At 35.3% G+C, this 23,112-nt stretch overlaps 1 protein-coding gene across 1 annotated transcript in view; it reads left to right on the top strand.

Annotated features, from left to right (window-relative positions):
- LOC145664571 (uncharacterized) overlaps positions 1–23,112 on the top strand; it is an 822,099-nt gene that overhangs the window by 458,189 nt on the left and 340,798 nt on the right. The gene's annotated exons all lie outside the window — the stretch shown is intronic.

Raw genomic sequence — 23,112 nt, 5'->3', positions numbered from 1 at the left:
TTGAGGTTAAAGTTTCGTTGAGTAGCGAGGCTATATGAGAAATGGACCTACTGATTAATGTGGAATCTGAACCACATGAGCTCCCGCCGGGAATCCAACTCTGGTGCGGCGCGTACGCTAACCGCTTGGCCATGAAGGAGGTCTAATTGGGAGTGAAAAGAAAAATCTGAAGATCGGATAACTTAAAACAAATTTCCGAGCCGAACTTTAAGGGCAAAAGAGTTGTCTCCACACAGAACCTGTCGACAGTAAAAGTACTTAATAATAGTAATATTATAAGTTTCAGAAGCCTGTACACATCCACTTGGAATGTCACTTAATATAAAACAAAGTTCAGTTATTCGTTTTTCAAAAGTTTTCTCAATGAATACATAATGACCAGTCAGGCTAATTAGACGGTATTTTGTTACAGTTTGTAGTGTTAGTCATTGATCTAGCATTGTTTATCCGTTGTTTTATTATTAGTTATTGATTAAGCTATTAAAATACCCAAGTTTGAGTGAAAAAAATATCGACTTTGACCTAATTCTTTTGTTTGCCACTATGCGGCGCTAGGATTGCTGTGAAGTTGATTCCCATTGATAACGTATTGCTTTCTCTTTTCGATGGATAGATGGTGCTGCAATCACTGTAATAAGATTGTAAGATGTAATTTCAAAGAAGTTTTGTCCGGGGACTTGGAAGAAACGGAAAGCTCTCTTATTTCACCAATACGGTCATTGTTAATAGTTTTGATTATAATTTTCTAAATCTATTGTAGACTGCATTTAAAACATATTACTCAAGGAAAGTATAACAGTATTACAAACAAACGCAATATATTGTTAACGTACAAGGGCGCCGATCCTGGGGGCGGGGAGCCCCCCCCAAACCTCATGTGGGCCCCTTAGTGTATTTATGAATATACAATATTTGTCATAATTTGAATGCAATTTGTCTTAACATCCTCATATATATACCTTCTGAGTCTTGAGTGGGCCTCCCTAAATTTACAGAGAAATCGGCGCCCTTGTTAACGTAGAAAGATTTGTTTTCACAAATGCTTCAAAAGTTACCAACGGATACTTTGGCTATTAGACGTATGTCTAAACAACTAACACTACTACTTTTCACTGTTATAGTGGGATGGTAGATCTTCTGTTAGATGTGCTCATGGTAGAACAAAAATTGGAATCCGACTTAAAACTCCTATATCAGACCTGGTTTTTACAATAATGTTCCCAAATATTGTACAGTAACTACTTATTTCCCGGGTAGATTAGTTATCGTAGGTATTTTAACATCCGTCCGAATATTCCGATTCACATAAAGTTTTCTTTCAATTCTTAGATAATAATTTTTGCAATTTTATTGCCTTGTCAGATGTACTCATACACAACCGTGGCTCTTCAGATAGAAAGGAATTTGTAAATTTCGTTAACACTGTTTATCAGCAGTGAACTTCGTGTACTATCACGTGCAACTTGACGAAGTAGCGATAAACACTTTCTTACGTACTTCACAATTATTCCATATCTGAATTCTAGACTCTATTAAAACTAGTGTGTGTGAATTGATGGTGGGAATGCCAGAAATTTCCTCCCCATGGAACAAAAGTACCCCACTTGAATATTTTCATCCTTTGCAAAGAGAACTTTCCCCTTCTAATTTTTTTTTCGAATGGCCATGAATATAGAAACAAGGAACAACTTTTTTGTGTAGCTAAACTTAAAAAAAAAAAAAAAAAAAAAAAAAAGAGTTAAAACATTTTATGAAACATCTCGCTTTTCAGCCTATGTTTAATAGTTAGAATCATACACTCTTGTCGCTTGAAATTTTCACCTATTAATACGGAAAAGGCCATCTTTTTGTATAGTATTATGTATATATGAATAGTGTGTGTGTCTGTGTAATGGTTGGGTGCGTATTCAATTCGTCATAGTTCAGTTAAAGTAGATTTATAGGCCTACTTCCCAAGGGCGCCGATTTTTCTGTAAATTTGGGGGGGGGGCATTCAGATGCAGAAAGCATATATGAGGATTTTAAGATAAATTGCATTCAAATTATGCCAAATATTGTAAATTTATAAATACAATGAGGGGACCCACATGAGCTTTGGGGGGCCCGGGCCCCCTCGATCCCCAGGATCGGCGCCCTTGCTACTTCCCGATAACACTAAACATCTCATCTTTACAATAGTCCCTCCCAGTCCCCGCCAAGTGAACTTTGTGGTGGACAAATACCGTGTACGTGGGTTTTCTCGGGATTCTTCCGTTTCCTCCCACTTTCTTCATTCCACCATTTCATTCATCACTCATCATCACCGTCTCCTTTAGCCTAACCGGCATAACCGTGGGACGTAAAACTCAAATATTTCATTTTTATTTACAATAGTCCCAACAATGGCGTATGTTCTAGTTACATGAGAACAGTGACAACTTTATATTTCGACAGGACTAACCTATCCTCATGTAACCCCATACAGGGATAAAATGCTAAATTTTTTTGGTAGATATATGCTGTACCATTTTCAGAAATATAGCTTATATCCACTGGAAAAGAAACTAAAGCATAGTTTTGTACACCTACATTCAACAATTCTCTTCTGAATTTTGCCAAGTCCTCGTAATGTTTATATGCATATATAAATAATAACTTATGCTCAATTTTCCATATGATCGAATATCTAACGCGCCAACTTTTGCAATGCATGGTCCTGGGTTCGATTCCAGGCGGTATACTTATTTCGAATACAAACTTCAGTAGTAGTGGTAGTTCTGCATAATTATGTTTCGCAGGAGGTAGATTTTGGAATCATTCTAGTGATCGAACTTTTAGCAATGGGCCCTGTCTTCTATAATTAGTCTCAAGCTAGTGGGGTATAGTGCTGTTTCCTATCGAGAAACAGGGCATGAATAGTAATACACCCTCCGGCATTGTCAAACACAAGGTAATATTAGCATGGGAAACCGTTGATGGGTTTTCTCAAGATTCTTCCTGTTTTCTCCCACATTATCATTTCATGAATTAATTCATAAATCATCCATCTTTCTTAGTCTAAATGACATAAAAGTGGGATATTAAATACTTCATTCTATTTTTACACTTGCTCGACCAATACTGTGGTCGATAGATTTCCAGTTAACATCTGTGAATCATGGAGATCACTTTTTAACATGTGTAACAGAGTTCAAAGTTGCTACATCTGTCAGACCTATTTTGTGAAGTAATATTGGAACAAAGGGAGAACTGATAATTAAGTGTATTCATATTTCGTTAAACATTTCCTCTGCTATAAAACTGTTTAGGTCATTTGGAATTCTACTGGAAGTTCTAGCTTTGTACTCAACAAGTAGTTTGCAACTTATTAATGATATCTCACAATCAGTGACGTATTCACGATTTTGTTTCGGGGGGTTTTACCAACTATCGTCAAGGAATTGAAAAAATTCTGCAAGATATTTCATTTACTTTAATATAGTAAATAAGATTTCGGGGAAAGGGGCTTAAGCTTAAGCCCCCCCTAAATACGCCACTGCTCACAATCAAATTCAGCAGTTCAATGTAGTTGCTCTTGTTCATTGACTTGTTACCCTTTCTATGTTTTGAATGTTCCAATCTCAGATTTGGCAAAGAAGATCTCTGACAGTAAGCAGACATTCTCTTATTCTGGTTTTACATTTTCATTATTTTTAATTCTGATAGCGGTATTGTTCGTGTACTTGACAGCCAATTCTTGTGTAATCGAATGTCTTTACACAATACTTGGATGGAGGTGATTTTGGGACTATTCATGGCACCCACTATTTAAATAAAAAAATTATCACTGAATTGTGAGACATTCCAAATGTCTTTTCAATCACAAAATAAACATGACTAAGGCAATTTATCGCATAGTGAACACCCAGTAAACCATTTTGTACAACTATGTTGAATATTTTCAAAATGTCTAGTGTAAGATTTTATTTTCATTTTAAATTCTGTAAGGTGAAGGGTAGAACTGTCGTTTAAAATAACCGTACTTATCATAAAACTCAGCGAATCAAAAGATAATTTCCCTATATCTATCATACACTAACTAACTAACTAACTAGCTAACTAACTCTATGGTCTATGGAACTTGGAGGTTCAATGCCGCGTTCACAAAAGCTCTCCACCGACTTCTATCCTGAGCTAACTGCATCCAGTTTCTACTTTGTATTCCTATCTCTGCGAGATCCATCTTAATATTGTCTTCCCATCTGCGCCTAGGTCTCCCTAATGGTCGTTTTCCGATTGGTCTTCCAGTCAAGACTTTGAAAGCGTTTCTAATTTCTTCCATTCTAGCTACATGAAACGCACACCTAAGCCTCCTAGACTTGACGACCCTAACAATGTTGGGTAAACCGTATAAATTATGTAGTTCCTCGTTATGAAGTTTCCGCCATTCCCCATTCCCGTTCCTCTTGGGTCCGAATATTCGTCTCAGGATCTTGTTCTCAAATACTTTCAATTTATGTTCTTCCCTCAGAGTAAGTGACCATGTTTCGCAGCCATACAAAACAACAGGCATGATTATTGTTTTATATATTTTAAGCTTCAAATTCCTCGACAGAATTCGGGACGACAATAGATTTTGAACCGAATAGTAACACGAATTCCCTGCTTTTAGTCGACATTTAATTTCTTCGTGAATATGATTTTAGTCTATTAATATTGATCATAAATATTTGAAAGTATCCACTTTATCATAGGTATTATTTTATAATTCCACCAATTCTTTCATAATCACTTTCATTTGTTGTTCGTCTCTTTCATTTAGCATATAGATTAGGAATAGCATATCTAATTTAGCATATAGATTAGAAAGAGCAGTATATATTGTATATAAGGTATCATAATGTCCTATACACTTAGTATTATCAGACTTTAAGTATTTTTATGTCTTTTTTTGTCGAAATAGGCAGGAATACTTGAGCAACACTGAACTAACTATCTTTTACGTTTCAATTATTTTGCTCAATTCTAAAAAAGATAGTAAAATGTTATTTTACTTCTAATTTCAACAGAAAACTTTTAAATTTGATCAACTTAAATTCTGATGTGTGCCTATGTGTATAACATTATTAAACAGGGAGTCCAAAAAGTCCCCGTACTTCTAGATTAGAGTTAGACAATATGAGTTTAGTTTTAATATTTATTTGGTTTATGATATAGACGAGTACTTACTCACACGAACTACACATCCAGTGGATCTACATGTGCTCCGGCGTGTTGTATGCATAGATGTACGCGTCTCTATGTCCCTCTTGACATGTAGTGGAGCACCTAAGGCGTATTATCGTTCGACCATACTTTCGTCCAATTCTTCATCTGTCCTGTACCGACGAGGAGAGACATGAGACTTTATTATTCTCCACAAGATTTGTCTGGTGTTGTAAGATCCGGTCTTAGTGAAAAATATTTAAATGGGGATGTTGAGGGACCATGTCCAATCCAGTGACCTTGAAATTCTTCATTAAATAAATCACGTGACTTTGAACACAAGGATACCAGATAGTGCTGTCTGTGACCAAAATTTCATTATTTTCTGTGATACTCAAACCTAGGAGCACTTCCAATCCATATACTTTGTTTGGAGGGGAACTTACCGCCTCCTGGACGATAAATGTAGGCTTGAAATACAGAATTTTATATCAAATCACGAAAAGAACAACAATTTATATATAAACACTATTGAAAAGGTAGCCTTACAGAGAGGAACAGTTGCTCCACCACACTCCCCGTGTATGCACGAGTGGTACAGAGATTTTTCGGATACTCTATAGTTTCTTCGTTACTATATTTTCTTATTTTTGATATTTATTCATAATTTTGTCAGTGACTCAGTGGTAGAGCGCTTACCTCTGGTGTGTGGAGTCATTGGTTCGATCCTCTGCCAAGTAAGTATGTGGTGGACAACATCATGTTCGTCGATTTTCTCGATGCACTTTTGTTTTCTTTTAGATTTTCATTTCGCCGATTCTTCCATCATCATTCACTTGCCTTATTCATCCGTCACCCTTAGGGTATAATTGTGGGATGTTAAACTGCAAGATTTCATTTTAAATATCTATAAATAGTGGCGTATTTAAGGAGGGGCTTCCAGGCTTAAGCTCCCTATTTTACAGTAAATGAAATATCTTGCAGAATTTTTACATTTCCAGGAATAAAGTTAGCAAAGCTCCCTGGAAACAAAATTGTAAATAACTATCATGATTAATTATGTTACAATTAAATCTATAAAGTTATCTACTTCTACAGTGCTGTATAGAGTTTAATACAGTAATACATAATGACTTCGATAGAATGAATTTAAAGATGACAATAAGATCTGTGACATAGTTACGTTTTCTTGTAAAAAAAAAAAAAAAAATCTACAGCCTTATGTTATGTGACAACTACGCTTTTCTTAAAATTTATAATATTTTATTTAAATGTAGCACTGACGATTTGTAAGTAATTACAAACACCGTAATTTCTGAGTATCATACATAAGGTTTAGAAATTAACTTTTTTACGAACCCAAGGTCCCTCGGATCGAACATTGGCCCTCCAAGGCATGTTGAATGGATTCCAGAAGCAAAATCATTAATATTTTCAATTTAGCTTGTTGCACTCTAATACTTGGTGTTTGATGAGTTGTGAATGTTAAGAGGGAGGAAGTAAGCAATTAAAATGTTTTTAATTCCTAAATGTTTTAGCAGTGGCGTATGCAGAAGTTCGTCAAAGAGGTTCAAGGTTCCATTTCCATGGAATTTCAGATGTTTATAAACATATCTTAATACTATAAGTGGTTATTTTTGCGTATCTTGCTCAAGGGGGGATTGAAACCCCGAAACCCCTTTGCGTAAGCCATTGCTCTTCTTTCTGCATTAGCTCCTGTTTTAGCATTAGCTCCTCTTCATTGAAACTTTCATTTCTTAATGTTTTCTCTAGATTTAATACTAAAATGTCTTGAAAACTGAAAATGCCCTCTAAATGTTAAAACAGTTAAGCAATTACCCTATTTTTATGCTTATAAAATTTGTCAATGTAAAAGTTACCTATGCCTTTCCTTCGTGTAATTTCTAATAATATTTTGGCTACGTGTCAAAAAAGGTTCAACATCTCTGCCTTAGAAACGCTAAACTCCAGTAAAATCGACAATACTTAATTTTTAGCTTGGTATAGTTGTCTCAGAAAGACAGCATAAATCAAGAACTTTATATGGAGGGTGGATATAATTATCATTGCTATTATTTAAGAACGTATGTCAGTAACCATACTAATAACGATAAACAAATAAACAAAATACTGCATAATGCTATTTGGAATTGTGCTGCGGACATACATTGCGCTAGAATTACGAAAAATTCAGCAGGATCTTAACCTGGTTTTTCTCACCTTGGATTCTTCAAAGTGTGCTTATGAGGCAATCACGGCTTCTATTAAGCGAAATTTACAACGACCTATAATAACAGCAATTTACGGTGAAATCAATACTTCTTCCTTGGTATAGACTGCAAATGTACCCAGCGTGTTGTTCAAGGACATTCCAGAACACGGGAGGGAAAAGAAAGCACGTGATCAACACAGCTTATTTTTTTCTGTACTGAATTTTTACGCGATATTCTCCAATCGTGATTCATGTAGGAAGAAGGTAATATTAATGTATTGCCATACGAGTAAGACATCTAGTGACATCTCTTATCGATAACTAAAATTACTCAGAAGTTAATACATAAGAAGAGTTTAGAGAGATCTAATCACCAATAGATGAGAGTATTTGCTCTTATTGTATGGTTCCAATATACACTTTTACGGTGGAACACCAATATTCACTAATTTCAGTTTATGTATTTCCAAAGACGGATAATCAAACTTTGCCCAATAATCCGAGAACAAGTCGTGCAGTCAATTCACCATAACTCTTAACCCCTTGCGCATCAGTGATATCCATGTAGATGTCATGAAAATGTATCTCTTATTAAGAATCGTGAATTCTGGAGATGCTGAAATTTGTCAGTAGATGCAATGCAAGACTTAGTTCTATTGTTTCTCCTTCGTTGACAGCAACTTACTGAGAGAAAAGACAAAAAAAAAAAAAAAAAAAAAAAAAAAAATGGTATCAGTACATGGCAGGCCTAAGCGAACATTCAATTAGAACACACATGTGTTTGTTTTGACAATAAACAATTAGCAATTTCGAGATCGGAAAAGGAAAAACTTTGTCTTTGATCTCCTGTCAGTGTTGCCAACCGGAAGCAGCATAAAATCTCTTCAGAACATCAGAATTTCCCTTTTTCAATCCAAATGTTCCCAATGCAAATAATTGTTTTTATCAGTAATGTGAATGCTCTCCTAACGCGCGCACAATAACTATATTATGGTCTAGACAGTATTTTAACAGTAAATGAAACCTTTATTACAGCAATAAACCTTTATTACAGATCTTGCTCAACATGGTTTACCATTGGGTCATATCAATAAAAATGAGTAACTACTTCTAAAAAGTCATGTTCGAGAATCGAAGTAACTACTCCTGGAGTAATCTCCTCCCTCAATTTCGTATCAATAAAACAAGCCCCTACTCAGGTCGAGAATGCTCCAGATTTATGAACGTTTACTCGCGTTTCCTCTGTGCGTAGCAGTGAGTCATATCAATAAAAGAGAGTAGTTGCTTATTTCTCCTATCTGTCGGGCGGGTCATTTCGGTCTGGTTAACCTATGGCACAGTATCCTAAACGCCATGGAAGGGACAAGTAGCGACGTCAGTTTCAACCAAAGTGCATTTGTGGATATTATAAAAGAGTTTTCAGTACTACTTGCAAAGTCACGGCTACCAGAAAGTAGACAAAGGAAAGCCGAAGCTTTTAAAGCAATTACAGTGAAATACAACGAAATATCAATGACCAATGACTGAGACACAAATTCAAAAGGAAATCTTTAATATTAAAGCGAGAGTAAAACAAACAACTGATTTGAAGAAAGAAAAAAAAATGGGAAACAAGAAAGTAATACTGAAAGCAAGGAACGAACATTATTGGAGCTGATGGATGCTGATTAAAATCAAGCAATATCAAGATTAAAAGGTAAGTTATATCGCTCTGAAGCCGAACCGTTTGATATGTATTCATAAATTCATAAAAAGCCACAGTACTTTGAGCCACACCAGAATCTTCTGACACTCCGACCTGGAATCCCGGATCGCACAAGTAACGCAAGAAAACTCGCATCTATTCGTCAGTGCGCCACCTCGAGTTTCGGTTGATTGTTCTAAAAAAATGTTCTAACCACTCCACATTTTCTTTCTTCTTGCTATGAAGTTTTTGTAATCACCATTTGCAATATTTCTATGCAGTTTATAAGTTTTTCTGCGCTGCAAAACAATCATATACTATGCCATGTTTCGCACGGAGTCACCTACTGAACTTGCTCCACAAATTTAGAGAAGTTACTTGCACCACAGAGCAGTCTCTGAATTGTATTGACATCAAACGCGGAGTAGTTACTCATATCAGCTTGAGATTAGATATATGGTTACTCCAAAGAAGCGGGGCTTCTCCGAGGTCAGCCGAGACGAGTAGTGGTGCTCTGTTCTCCTTTTAATGATAGGCCTACCAATGCGAGTATTTACTTCAAAACTGGGCGGAATGAGTAACTACCTTCTTCTTGATATCATTCATTATCTTCGAAGTATCACTTAAATTCCACTAGCATTGAAACTCTTATTTCAGTGAAATCTGAACTCATCACAGCCCGTACGACTCTCATTTTAATTCATTGCAACATTGTATGAAAATTTATGATTGTACTTATGTCGCTGTACCCATTGTATAAATGTTAAGCGTATCATTCATATAATCTCCATTCGCTACTTCATTCATATCTTAAACTGTGATTGGCCACGCTAATTCGCCAATTCGCATGTTTTCTTTTGTCAATTGGATTCATGTAATTAAGTTGCTTAACAGATGGTAATTTTATATTAAAATGGTGTAACATCATCACTGAATCATTACTCAAACATTCCTTGAAAAATAAATAAACTTAAAAACTCAAAAAATAAAGAGTAAAAAATAACAAGTTAAAGAAAAGCCAGAAAAATGTAAGAGAAATTTTATGTATGAGTAAAAGTATAAAACATAGAAATCACTTTTAGAGACTGATCAATTTTGAATAATTCTCAATTATGACATACAGTTCCCTTTAAAGTTGTGCTTGTATCCCCCAGTCTTAGAAATGTAATACCAATATAATAGTTTTACTACAGTCATCATTTATGCTCATCTATCCTCCATAATAGACTAAAGATAGTGGGAACGACATATACTCCGCATTGCTTACAGAATCCAATTACGTAGTCCGACGTACGAACTTTATCAACGTATGCCTTCTCCACATTTACATTTCCCCGTCTCAACTACATCACCACACGTCTTCAGGATCATCATCCACTCCTAACTGATACAATGATAGCTCATATAGACTTTTCACTTTGTGCTCTTACACTCTACTTCAAAATCACCATTATCTTCACTTAGTCGAAGAGTTAAAGTGTGACGATACTCTGCCCTTCATCTGTCCCTCGTTCACCCAGTAATTTCTTTCTCACTAATATGGGCTCCCACTGTTTCTCATCAATGGTTGCAGCAGCCCCCAAGCGAAGAAGAATAAACGTAACTCTCTTATGAGCCATTGTCGATGAATACCTTGTACTCACTACATCCACTGCTACCTGCTTAGGCATGGTCTTCTATTCCAAGGTCACCTGAAGAAGCTAATAAATAAGGCTAAAAATCTCTTACGCCGACTCAGGGGAACAATTTGAAACCGAAAATCAAATGTCTTATTTCACACCTACAAGGTGTTTCTCCGTCCGGTCCTCACATTTGGACATACCACAGGATGCAATGCTCCTGCTTCCTATTACGAAAAGCTCTGTATACTGGAGAGACACGCTATTCGCCTAGGCTATCACTTTAAAATGTCAGGAGTTTGGCTACTGGCTTATAATTTGAAGTACTCACCATCTACCTCAATAAAAAAAATTGTTACGGGAGTACCTCAGTATTCTGAGACATGGATATTTGGATAGCTCACATACTAGTTGCTAAGTGAAGTCTTGACTCGCCTACAGTAGGTCCCATAATTTTGTAGCTATGGACCGTTAAAGTTCACTTTTTCATATTTTCGTCAGCCTATAACTTCGAAAGGAAGTATTTGTGAGCCCAGGTTAGTCTATATTTTCTGTCTTATGATGTCAGGAATCACCTCTCAAACGTTGACGGTATTGTTTTGAAACACCCTATATACACATATATCTTGAACGTCTTTTTCTTCCAATGTTATATTGTCATTATCCTTCAAATCTTTAACAGCATTTTGAAGGCGATGTAGTGTAGTGTGTAGGGAACTGCCTATGCTGTAAGAGTTTATCTTGTACGATGGTATACATACCGGGTTCAACCCCGGTCATGGTTCGGAGTCCACAGGTCAAACTGTTCTTAATCTTGGTATTGTATGAGGATGTAAAAACACCCACAAGATTCACCGCATTTCTCCAGCAGTTTCAACCGGAAATACAAGAAATATAAAAAAAAAATCACGTAGATTTATGAATATTCTCATTTAATGCAAAACAAGAAACAAAAGGAAATCATATAAAAGTCATTATACCTCTTCTATTTTCGTTTATTATCGGGACAGATAAAATGAAAGGGAACACAAAAGTTTTTCCAAAAGTTCACGAAATTGGTTTCGAGCACGCATACTTAAATAGAGGTCACGATTAAACTTGAGCGGCAAACTTTAGTTCCAAGGATCTATAACAGGACACTGACCTAGCATTTCCCCAATGTGGAAGGGAAAAACGCACGTTCTCACTGATTAATCTGATATAAGTATGCTATTGAAATTGTCGGATGGGTGCTATAACAGGACATTGCCCTGCTTCTTTCTGATTTGATAAGCAATCTTTTTCTCCTTTCTGTCTTTATTTTTATACTTGATAAACTGATCGAAAAGTAACTAAGGAGGAGAACTAAGGTTTGTAAGTTTTAGTTCTGTTACATTTGTGGATGTCTAACAAATTGTTTATCTTAAGGTAAGGATACCAAATTTCTTTCACAGAATCGGGAAATAGAACAATTGTACATTTTTTTTTAAAAAAAAGGCTATTTTTCTAATAATAATCGTGACTTTTTTTTAGCAGCAGTGACTCGTAGTCTGAACAAGCAGCGGTAGCAATATCACAGGTACACGCGAACAAGAGCACATTCCCTGTTTCCGAGTATTATCTTAACATTTAGAAAACACAAACACGAAAATAAATTTTTCTTTCCTTTCACGTTTGTTGATTTAAGTTTATATTCGTTATTGTTATAATGTTCAGTTACTATTGACTTCCAAGCACAATAAGTAACAAATTCAAGGTATAATTTTAATTTTTTTTTAAATACAAAATTTCTACATCCAACTTATCAGAATAGTTACATAGTGCTAAAACATATTTAAGTAAATTACATATGAGTCATTTCACTCATAGATTTAAGAGCGTTACCACACTCATTTGGCACATTTGAAACAGAATTTTAAATATTCTATGATATTTACTTTTTCATAGAACGGTTAAAACATTCTAAGAAACATTCTAAGCAATTCTTCGTCTGCCTTCCTCCAAATAAGTCGAATTCAATCGTATCCATCACCATAACATTCATATTTACTTGTTTTTGCAAAAAGTTCTCGCAAATTATCTCTTCAATCTTTTCCCGCATTCCACAAGATTTAAAAAGTTGAATAAAGCTCTACTCTGTAAGGAAATTGGCAGAGCAGTAGCTTGAGATTTCGGTGGCCGGGGCAAAGTAAAATTCAGTACCCTCTATACTCATTTCACAAAACTTTTTCTTCTTGCTTTCATTATTTATTTAACATATAAGACAAGCAGCTTTTGTTGTTACGCTACGATGAATTTTTATCAAGTTGCTTGAACAAACCAATACTATAGTCAAAAACGATCATTATGTCGTATTCTTTTACAAATAACAGTTGTTTTCAAGTGGCTTATTTTGGTCTTTTAGTTATTATTCTACTTTTGGTTGGTATACAGATCCACTTGGAGAACAGTTATGGAAATTTACAATACAACTATTTACAACCTATCAGACTAAGATAGTAATGAGTTTACTATAAACTTTCAAAAATATATAAATAATAGCTGCAATTACTTTTATCATTCAAAAAACTTTGGGAGGGGGGGGGGAGCAAGGCCCCCTGGCTCTGCATTAGATCCGACACTCTATTACGCTGTGAACATGAGAGAACTTTCCACAAAACTTCACTTTATTTTACAATTTCATTTCCATAAAAACAATTTCTAGTATTAAAAATTTTGATTCTTTGTTCAGGAAGTGCTTAATGTAAGTATTCACTTAAGTTCGAGGCATGAAATTCTATATATAAAATAATAATTGAAAGTGAATGAACATTTGATGGGGCATTTTTAGAAATTTCACTTCTAAAAGAGTGAAGAAGGGCTATTTTTACATTCCGATGTTATTTAAATTTCCGATGTTGTGTTTATTAACTCTTATTCCTGCAGTGTGAAGAATGGACACTTCTGTTTGTTGTATTATTGGTATTCATTTACTGAAGTAAACCTTATTTTAAACCTAACATTCGAACTCCATTTCGAAAACCAGGAAGTCGGTTCGGGGGCCGGGCCCCTCATTTGCCCCTCTCCCCATAGTTACACTCCTGTGAACTCAGAATTTTAGGTATGGTCCTTATTGATGTCCGTGATGAAATTGCAGAAGTGGGAACGTACGTGGTCGGAGTAAAACTAGTTGTATTTCTCTCGATGTAGTATAGACGATGTCCCTTAGTACGCTGAAATATGAATGCCTTTGCTCTCTATGACTGCGCGTTCAGTCCTATGCTGTCATCCGTTGGTGAGTTATAGAGTTAGTATTGAAAACTTTTGACACCACCTCGTATGTACAGTTCTATACATACCCGTAGCCAGCCCAAAAATGTAGGTTGGACTTGACCCAACCATATTATATTTTATTTGCAAGCCTACCGTGAAAATTTTAGGGGGCAGTGAAAATTTAGGGGGGCCCGGCCCACCCTAGCCCTCCGTGGATACGGGCCTGGTTCTATAGTAAAAGAAAATAACTTATGATGTACGTAGAAACTGGTACAAAATTGAGTAGTTGTAGTGAGGAAACAACGTTTTTACAGAATATCCAATTTCACTTAATCTTGCAAAAACGATAGTAAACAAGTAAAATACTGCAATACTACTGAAAGAGCAGAAAGCATCCATTCTATTAGCATACGACATTAGGTTTAATAAGGTTGCAAGTGACATATACTTATCCCGCCTTAAATACCATTAATTTTCCAGTCTATACATAAATTAACTTTGCATACATTTGTTATATTATTACCACTTGCTCTAAATAAAAATAAATTACCAAGCTTAATACATGTTATTTAAAGTCGCGAACATGAATTTATGTCGAATGGACGAACATATATAGCGGCAGATATAGTTGATGTGAGACTCATTGATTCATTGATATTAGTAAATATGTCCCATAGCTAATGCATGTCAAATTATTTATTTACTCAATGTATGAATTACATAACTTTATTAATGATTCTATCCGCCATTTATAAATAACATATTTTTTATTTCACATTTTCCAACGTTAATAATAATAATAATTAAGTTACTAATATTAGTGATAGTAGTTAATTATTGTTTTAGTTCTTATTGGCATAAATTGTTTGCTTTATGCAGCTAAGAAAGTCTTCATAGTCTGTGTTTCCGTTGGTCTTTTACAAGCGTCCTCTTCTTTCTTAGTTGCAGGATTCCCTTATTTTAAATTTAAATATGATTATATGTGGTTAAATTTATTTCGTGATTATATTAAGATAGATTATTGATGGAATATAAAGTTTTCAAAAACTATGTAAACACACACACACACACGCTACATACAAACAAAGCTTAACACCAGTGGTTCCTAATGTTATTTACCTAGCACCAGGGGTGCATACACGGGTTGGGGGTCGAGCGTGTTTGCCCTCCCCCCAAAGTTACTAATTCAACGTACATTTGTGCACTTTCTCAATAAAATTATACTTGTTTAACGGGAAATGATTATTGTTACATGAAAATTTGATCTTACACTTCAACTGTCTTCTTTCTCTTGTAAAAACAATCTATTTCCATAATTTTTTCTGAAAATTTAGGTGGAAGTAGTTTTCTGGTGCAGAATAACACCCGTTCAATATTACATAGACGTAGTAGTTTATAATATTGGATCCCATCCCCGCAAAGTTTGAACCCCTCGCAACAAAGATTTGTGAGTGCACGTCTGCCTGGCAGACATCTTCGTGATTCCTACGTACTGCATGTCCCTCTTTGCCACTCGTTGGTCTCACCCCTTTTACGCTTTCAGATGCACCATTGAAAATCCAAATATTCAATAATATTATTATTATTAATAATAATAATATATTAATAACATAATATAAAATAATAATAATAAAATTAATAATAATAATAATAATAATAATAATAATAATAATAATAATAATAATAATAATAATAATAATAATAATAATAATAAAACTCTCGGCATTTATGTTTATTTGCATCAAAATTTCTACATATCATTGTAGTACAGTGTTATTTTTATATCAGGTTTGTTTGTTCTTACTTGTTAGAGGAACCATCCTTCTTACTCAATAGTTATTTTGTTTGTAGTAATCACGACTGTAGTTTATTTCTGTCACTAGCTTGCGCCTCCTTAGTCGTTCCTTCTGGCCCAGGTTGGAAACCACTTCCTTACACCATTTTGTAGTCTCGAACCTCTCCAAAAAACCCTTGCCACAGGTCTAGTGTGTAGCCCGCTCATCTTTAGTGCAAGAGATCCTGGGTTTGATTCCCAGTGGGAAGAGATTAAAAAATTGAATGCATTGCGTTATTTAAACTCACGAACCTTAAACTATAGGTTTACGTCTCCCATAACCTCGGTAATGAACAATTGTACCTACATTACTAAACTACAACAGCAATGAACCCCCCAAAATGAATTTGAAAATCTCACTTTTAATAAAAGTATTAACTGAGCCAAGCAAAATTATGTAAATTGACATTTAAGGCTGGGTGTGTTTGTGTCACATTTAAGTTAAATAAATCTAATATTTTCCCAGTAGCGATATTTCAGATTTTGCCACGATTCTTGTTGGTGGTGGAGGGAAGCAAGATGCTCCACTTAGTAACAAGAAATGTGAAATTCTTATGTATGTCAGTATACAATAGAGTAAAAATTATGGACTTCTTAATCTCAGGGGAAGAATTGCCCTGGCCAAATGACTCCCCTGTTCTTTGCTAACACATTCATAATGAAATTTTCAATAGCTTCTATTTGTAGAGAAAAAAATACATTTACATGAGGTAAAAATTGGGGAAGTCATTAAATAGAAATTTGATTTTTTTTTTTTAATTGAAGACTTACAGTGACATATTACAGGATCCTATAGTGCATAACTGAAACGGAATTTATCCGGAATCAAGAGACGAAATGTGCGAGTTGTTGCTGAGAAACGAAGATGTGTGCGATAACCTCACCTTTTCTTGTATGCGTGATTGTGTTGGATCCACGAGGGTTATGTTGTCCGGCTTCCGTATTCGTTTTAACTCATATAACGTTACAGCTGAAAAGTGATATTCAAATGTGATTAAAGAAGCAAAATCCATCAATCTGTATTTATTTTGAGATTTTCGTAAATAATGCGAAGTCAATTGAGAGTACTACTACTGTATTTCTTTTAATAGTAGTTCTTTTACTAATTGAATGGAGAAGATTTGATACACTATATTTGTCAAGGTACCATTAATCAACAATATTTTGAACTATAAGACTAGAGTATAATAAATATCCATTATTTTTGTGCAAATTTTGGACACATGTCAGTTTCTTGGTTCTTGAATTACAAACTTTGAAATTAATACATGGAGTGTGTTAGAAAGCTTTGCCATACTTAGCGTAATCTCTACATATTAAAAAAGCTCTGACTGTCTGTCTGTCTCATTAACGTCTAGACCAAACTGCTTAAGCTAGAAACTTGAAATTTTCGATCAATACATAGGACTTGTGAAGTAACGTACCACTAAGAAAGGATTTTTGGACATTCGACTTGAAAGATGGAAATAGAGGGTTGAAATTATTACAAGATGTTCATATTTTGGAATTCCTTAAAGATATGAAATTTGGTGATTCGATCTCAGTTTAAATTAATTAGACGCCTGTTAACTTTATATATTTGACCTAGAAGGAAAGAAAAGTGTGTGGGAAGAAAAATCAAATGGGGATTAGTATTATTATAAGGAGATATTCGTATCTTGGAATCTCAGGACTAAGCTAGAACCTTGAACTTTGAACACTACATAGGACTTATGATATGAGTTAACATTAAGGAGAGATTTTGGAAAATCGACGTAGAAGGGGAGAAATGGAGATTGAAATTATTATAAGATGTTCATATTCGAAATCCCACTAGATTAGGGACATGGAATTTGATATTTAGCTTTTCACTATAATAATTAAACATTTGTATCACAGTTTTTTTTTAGATGTTTGACTTAGGAGAAAAGGAAAAGCAAAAGCAGTGAAGTGATTCACTAAAATACAAATAAGGGTTATCTCACACATAGTATGCCGTTTCAATGCCATGCCACGTCTGTGCCGTTTTTCAGACATTCACGTTGAAAATTCATTGGGTTATCTTTTTTAAAAAAAAATCACACATGATGTATCATGCCTGTGCTATTCCCATGCCGTGCCAAGACAGGTCGCCTTGAAGAGAAAGCAGCCCAGTCGTTGATTGCCGGCTGCGACCTTTCGGCTTTCTTCGGAGCACACGAAGCGACACGAAATTTTTCTCTTTACAATCCATCTTGTTAGATGGTATAGAAAGCAGCAGCGGCACGGTATGGTATGTGTGTGATTGGTCGCGGCCGTAGCACGGACGAAGCATAGCAGGAGAACGGCATCCTATGTGTAAATCAGCCTTAAGAGGAGTTCGAATTTTGTGCGCGACTCCGAATTCAGATGAATTGTATAAGAAAAACACAGGAGGAGCGCAAACTATTGCCCATAGAGTAACACATTGGGGAGGGGGGATCATTTGCTAGTAAACCTATAAATATTTTTCTAATCCATATGTGTGTTTCTTTAGCGTTAAAGTGCTTCATCATACTTTCTGCCATGTTTCTTTTTTGTTTGTTTTTCCTAAAAATGAAAGTGCTAATCACAACAAACGAAAACTTTCGTATCCCAGGGCACTTAATATTTATAAAATACCATTAAATGGCTATAAATATATTAGCTGTATCCAGCACCTCGCATATATTTACGAAATCTGCGTGCCTGGTAATAAATATAACGTGGAAAAATTATTGTTTCCGATCTATAAGAGAAGAAATGATAACACTTATTGATTTATTTAAAAGCGTTTAATAGGTATTACTTTACTTACTTACTTCTTTCTGTTTTAAATCTTTGAACTGACGTCCTCTAAGGTGATTGTCCAAGGAAAGGAACAGGTAATAATCGGACGGTAAATGTTCAGGGAGTATGGTGGATGCAATAGTCTTTCCTATTCAAGGTGTAAAATAGTGCCCCTGGTCATCTTAGAAACGTGAGGCTTAGCGTTGTCCTGTAACAGAAGGACCTCTTTTCGATTCAGAAGTGCTAACTCCAGAGTTTCGAGTTTTTCTTGAGCACGGCTCAACTGCTGACAGTACACAGGTGCATTGATGCTCTGACCAGCTGGTAGCAGTTCCCGATGCACGATGCCGCGGGAAGTCCACCAAATACACAGGAGGGTCTTCTTCTGATGCAGTGCTGGCTTCGGCTGTTTTGGAACGGGTTGAAGGGATGTTAACCAATGATGACAGCGCCGTGGAGCTACGTACAGGACCCAATTCTCATCACATGTCAACACCCTGTCCAGAAATGGATCCTTCCTCAGACGATACCGTACAGCAAAGAAACACAGGTGTCTGCTCGCGTTGCCTTCTGGCCCTGAGTCAAATCATGTGGGACCCATCGATCCAACTTGTAGTGCTTTCCAAGTTGATGGAGGTGCTGACGAATGGTTTCTTTACTCACACTTAATTGTAGTCCCAGTTCCTCACTTGTCTGGTCACTGTTTGGCTCAATTGCTGCCTGAAGATCTTCATTTTGTACTTGTCTTGGTATTCTGGCACGTGGTGCGTCTTCGAGTATTTCGTCACAGTCCTTAAACTTGTTAAACCACCGCTGCACTGTCCGCGTAGTCACGACGTCCTCACCAAAGGCTTTGCATATCTTCCACCTCGCTGCAGCGGCGTTTGACCCAATTTTGAACTCGTACAGCATACACGCTCTTATGACGCTCTGTGGAGGTCCTATGTTCACTGTCCTTCCGCAAGTTCACGGTGTAACTGAAGTGCTACAACCAGCTAGTATGTTGGATATACCCATACCAACAACTGACTTTCCCCTTACCTCCATTCGCATTCAACTCACGGTGTGAGGACTAATTTAACATAGACATCCACAAAAAGCGACAGAACTTTCTCTTTTACCTTTATAGTGCCAAGTAAAGCACTTCTACAGAACTTCAACGTATTAGAGCGGACGGTTTGACGAACCTGATGAAGAACTATAAAATAATTTACCTTGTTTCTCCCTTTTTAGCATTAATAGTAGTTGAGAGTACTAGAGAGATAGTAGTAAAGAGTTTAAAAAATAGTAGAGAGATTAGAGTGCAGATGGAATACGTTCTTTGAACACTTAATTGATTAAGGAAAAACTCTTCTCGCTATCTATTACAGTTTTTACTCTATAGCAATCAATGTTAAAACAAGAAATAGTTGATTTCTGCTACTTCCGGGTTGAATTGAGGGCTAAGAGCGATGATGATGCCTGTTCAGAGAACTTTAAATTGATCAAAACGGAAAAAAGAAACATTTCCATTATCTCTTACAGTTTTTGTCCTATGTAGATCAATATTATAACCGGAAGTTGTAGTGGGTTTCTATCACTTCCGGTTTTAGTAGAGAGTTACGAATGGAGACAAATTATATCCTTAGGACCCTCAATCGATTGCAGAAAATTGCTTCTTGCTATCTATTTTCCGTTTTTATGTTTTATAGTGATGAATGTTAAAACCGAAAAACGTTGATTTCTACCACATCTGGGTAGATGGATCACCTCCATCCATGAACTTGGTTCATAATTTTTACCCTCTACATCCTGGTTAAAGTTGATGGAAACCCATCAAGTAGTGCATAAGGTTTCTTGTCTTCCGGATGGACAGGCAGGATATAATTAGCTTTGGTAAATCAAAGTCCTTAATAAGTTAACTTTAATTATACAGCATACACATATCCACACTCACACACACACACACTATATCTATCTATCTATCTATCTATCTATCTATCTATATATATATATATATATATATATATATATATATATATATATATATATATATATATATATATATATATATATATCACCAAAATTTTAAGAAATTTGATCCGTCAAGGAGTAGGTCTTGATCATCTTTATTACTTTATACTATTTTAATTGAAAAATTTGAGATTAATATTGCTTTTCAGCACTGAAGCTGTAAAAGACGGGACCTACTGAGATTTTATGAGAATCATAGTGCGCCACGAGCATCGAATCCAGGACAACGAGCATAGGAATCATCCTTGTTAAGTACTTGTTCATGAACACGATTATAATTTAGTGAAGATTCCCCTTCCAGACTGTAAAAACCTTCGGATTAAAAAGCAAGATCCGAATTCAGTGGCGGATCTAGAAGGTAAAAACTGGGGGGGGGGGTCAGCCAGAACACAGACTATGATAGGTATACCATGAGTTTACTATAAACTTTCAAAATATATAAACAATAGCTTAAATTATTTTTGTCAGTCAAAAAACTGGGAGACAGAGGTTCTCCGGCCCCGGACTAGATTTGCCACTGTCCGAACTCTTAATTAAAACATTCCACATTGAAAACACAAGAGAAAAAGGAAAGAACAAATAATATATTTAAAATCGTGTTCTAATGGATTTGTGATAGTTGCTGAAATGCGTACAGCAATATTTTTTAAAAGCAGTCAAAAAAACTGTTTTTAAAACTGAATAATAATATTAGTGAATACAATAAAAACAAATTGAAATTATTTGATTGTGGAAGTATTGTTTATTACGGCAAGTTACGATGGAGTGGATATTGATAATACGTAGTACCTTTCCTGAAGTAGTATACTCCCTTTAAAATGTGGAAAACCCGTATAATTTGGATATCACTCAGAATAAGAAGATGTAAAGGACCTGTTGATCCAAAAGTTCCTCTTTTCCTAGAAGAATTTCCAGTGTTGTAAACTTTTGCCGAAATATTCCTCTAACTTTTCACTCCGTTTTTGATTTAGAAATTGTGGAATATATTACGCGCTAAATTAGCAGTTGTATTAACACACGGAAAATTAAGCTTGTAAGCTGTTCCGTTTGTTCCTTGTTGTAAGTGTAAAGCATGAAATAATCGAGATTTCTCTCTTATGTGTTAACACAAAGAACGCTTTGAAGCGAGGGAAAATATAGACAGCGCGCTTCTCTGTACTGACACACAGAGTCCTCTAGCGGCAATATACGGCGATCAAAGCAGTATAAAGATTAGAATCGTGCGAAGCAGGTCCGTTCCTGCGAAACGCGAGTTTGTTGTGCGCTTCTTGTTTTTCTCCCTAAAAATATACCCAGTGATGGCGTCTTCCAAAGTTTGTGATGGCAAAGTAACACTAAGAGTGCGTGATAACTATGTTGTTATTCGGTTATTTCCTTAGTATGTCCGTACAATAACGGGCGAACAATGCCTCGAAATTGGAAGAAACGGCAACGCCTAGGGACAGCCTTCCAAAATAATACTAGAATAACAACAATCCTATTTAAATTTGAATTTTGTCTCTAGGTAAGTTCGTCTATTCTGAAGTAGGTGTCCCTGCTATTTAAAGCAATTGTATTTAAATAGTCAAATCTTTATTAGTAACATTAATAATCCCCACAAATTTGGTGATTTTTTTAAATAAAAAAATCAAACTTTGTTAGTGAAGGTCTTGTCACTGAAATCTATTTTTACTAGATAAATTATTAAGCTTCTTTCGGCATTAGCTAGTGGTAACCTGATATTAATAAGTCTTACATCTGTAAATCATCTTCAATATTTTCCGATTGTAAAGTAATTCATGCGGTTTGTTTTCCTCCCACAGAAAAGTTAATATTAAATTCCCATAGATTATCTAACACGGAAAAACACACAATATTTGCAATTTTCCTCCAGAAGAGATGATAAAACCATCTGCGAAAAAAGAGAAAGAAAAACATATTGGTAGGCGAATAACATATTGGATTTCTTTATCGAAAATGAAATTAATAGTAATTAGTATCGTAAAATATGCGTAATTAAATATTACGTCGGAATAACTGGATGGAATTATATAATAATAATAATAATAATTTTCCAATGTGCATATTTTTTAAAAAAATATATAAGTAATAACTATTACTATTTGACGAAGAAAGATCATCATAATGATGAAATATTTCATTAGATCGAAAGGACATTAGTGTAAATCAGGGTTTCTAAACCTAATAGTCGCGACGTCTTAGCGAGATCCAGAAAAGAATTCATGAGGAGGTCACGAAGGGAGGTGAAAAAGATAAATGTAGTTAAGGTCTGGCAACTAAAAATATATTTTGTAAATATTTCTTTGAATTTGTTATTTTGATAAATGTCTCTTAAATTGCATACTTATGTGTATTGTCAAATGCAGCAAAGGATATTGAACAAATAAAGAATCTTTTTTTAAAAATAAAATTCAAAAAATGTAGACCAGTGTGAATCCTGAGCGATTTCACTTGACTTCACAAACGATAAGCAGTAAAATTTAGAAAAAAATAATACAAACTGGAAATTACTTATTAGGGTCGCTGACAAGAGAATGGATACAAAACGAGTTTGCAATATGAAAATAGCTTGAGAAAGCCTGGAGTAAAC

The sequence above is a fragment of the Thermobia domestica genome, chromosome 11 (assembly GCF_964235325.1).
Source record: "Thermobia domestica chromosome 11, izTheDome1.hap1.1, whole genome shotgun sequence".
Lineage (NCBI taxonomy): Eukaryota > Metazoa > Arthropoda > Insecta > Zygentoma > Lepismatidae > Thermobia > Thermobia domestica.
The sequence above is the reverse complement of the archived record's forward strand: the minus strand, read 5'-3'. Positions and strand labels throughout refer to the sequence as shown.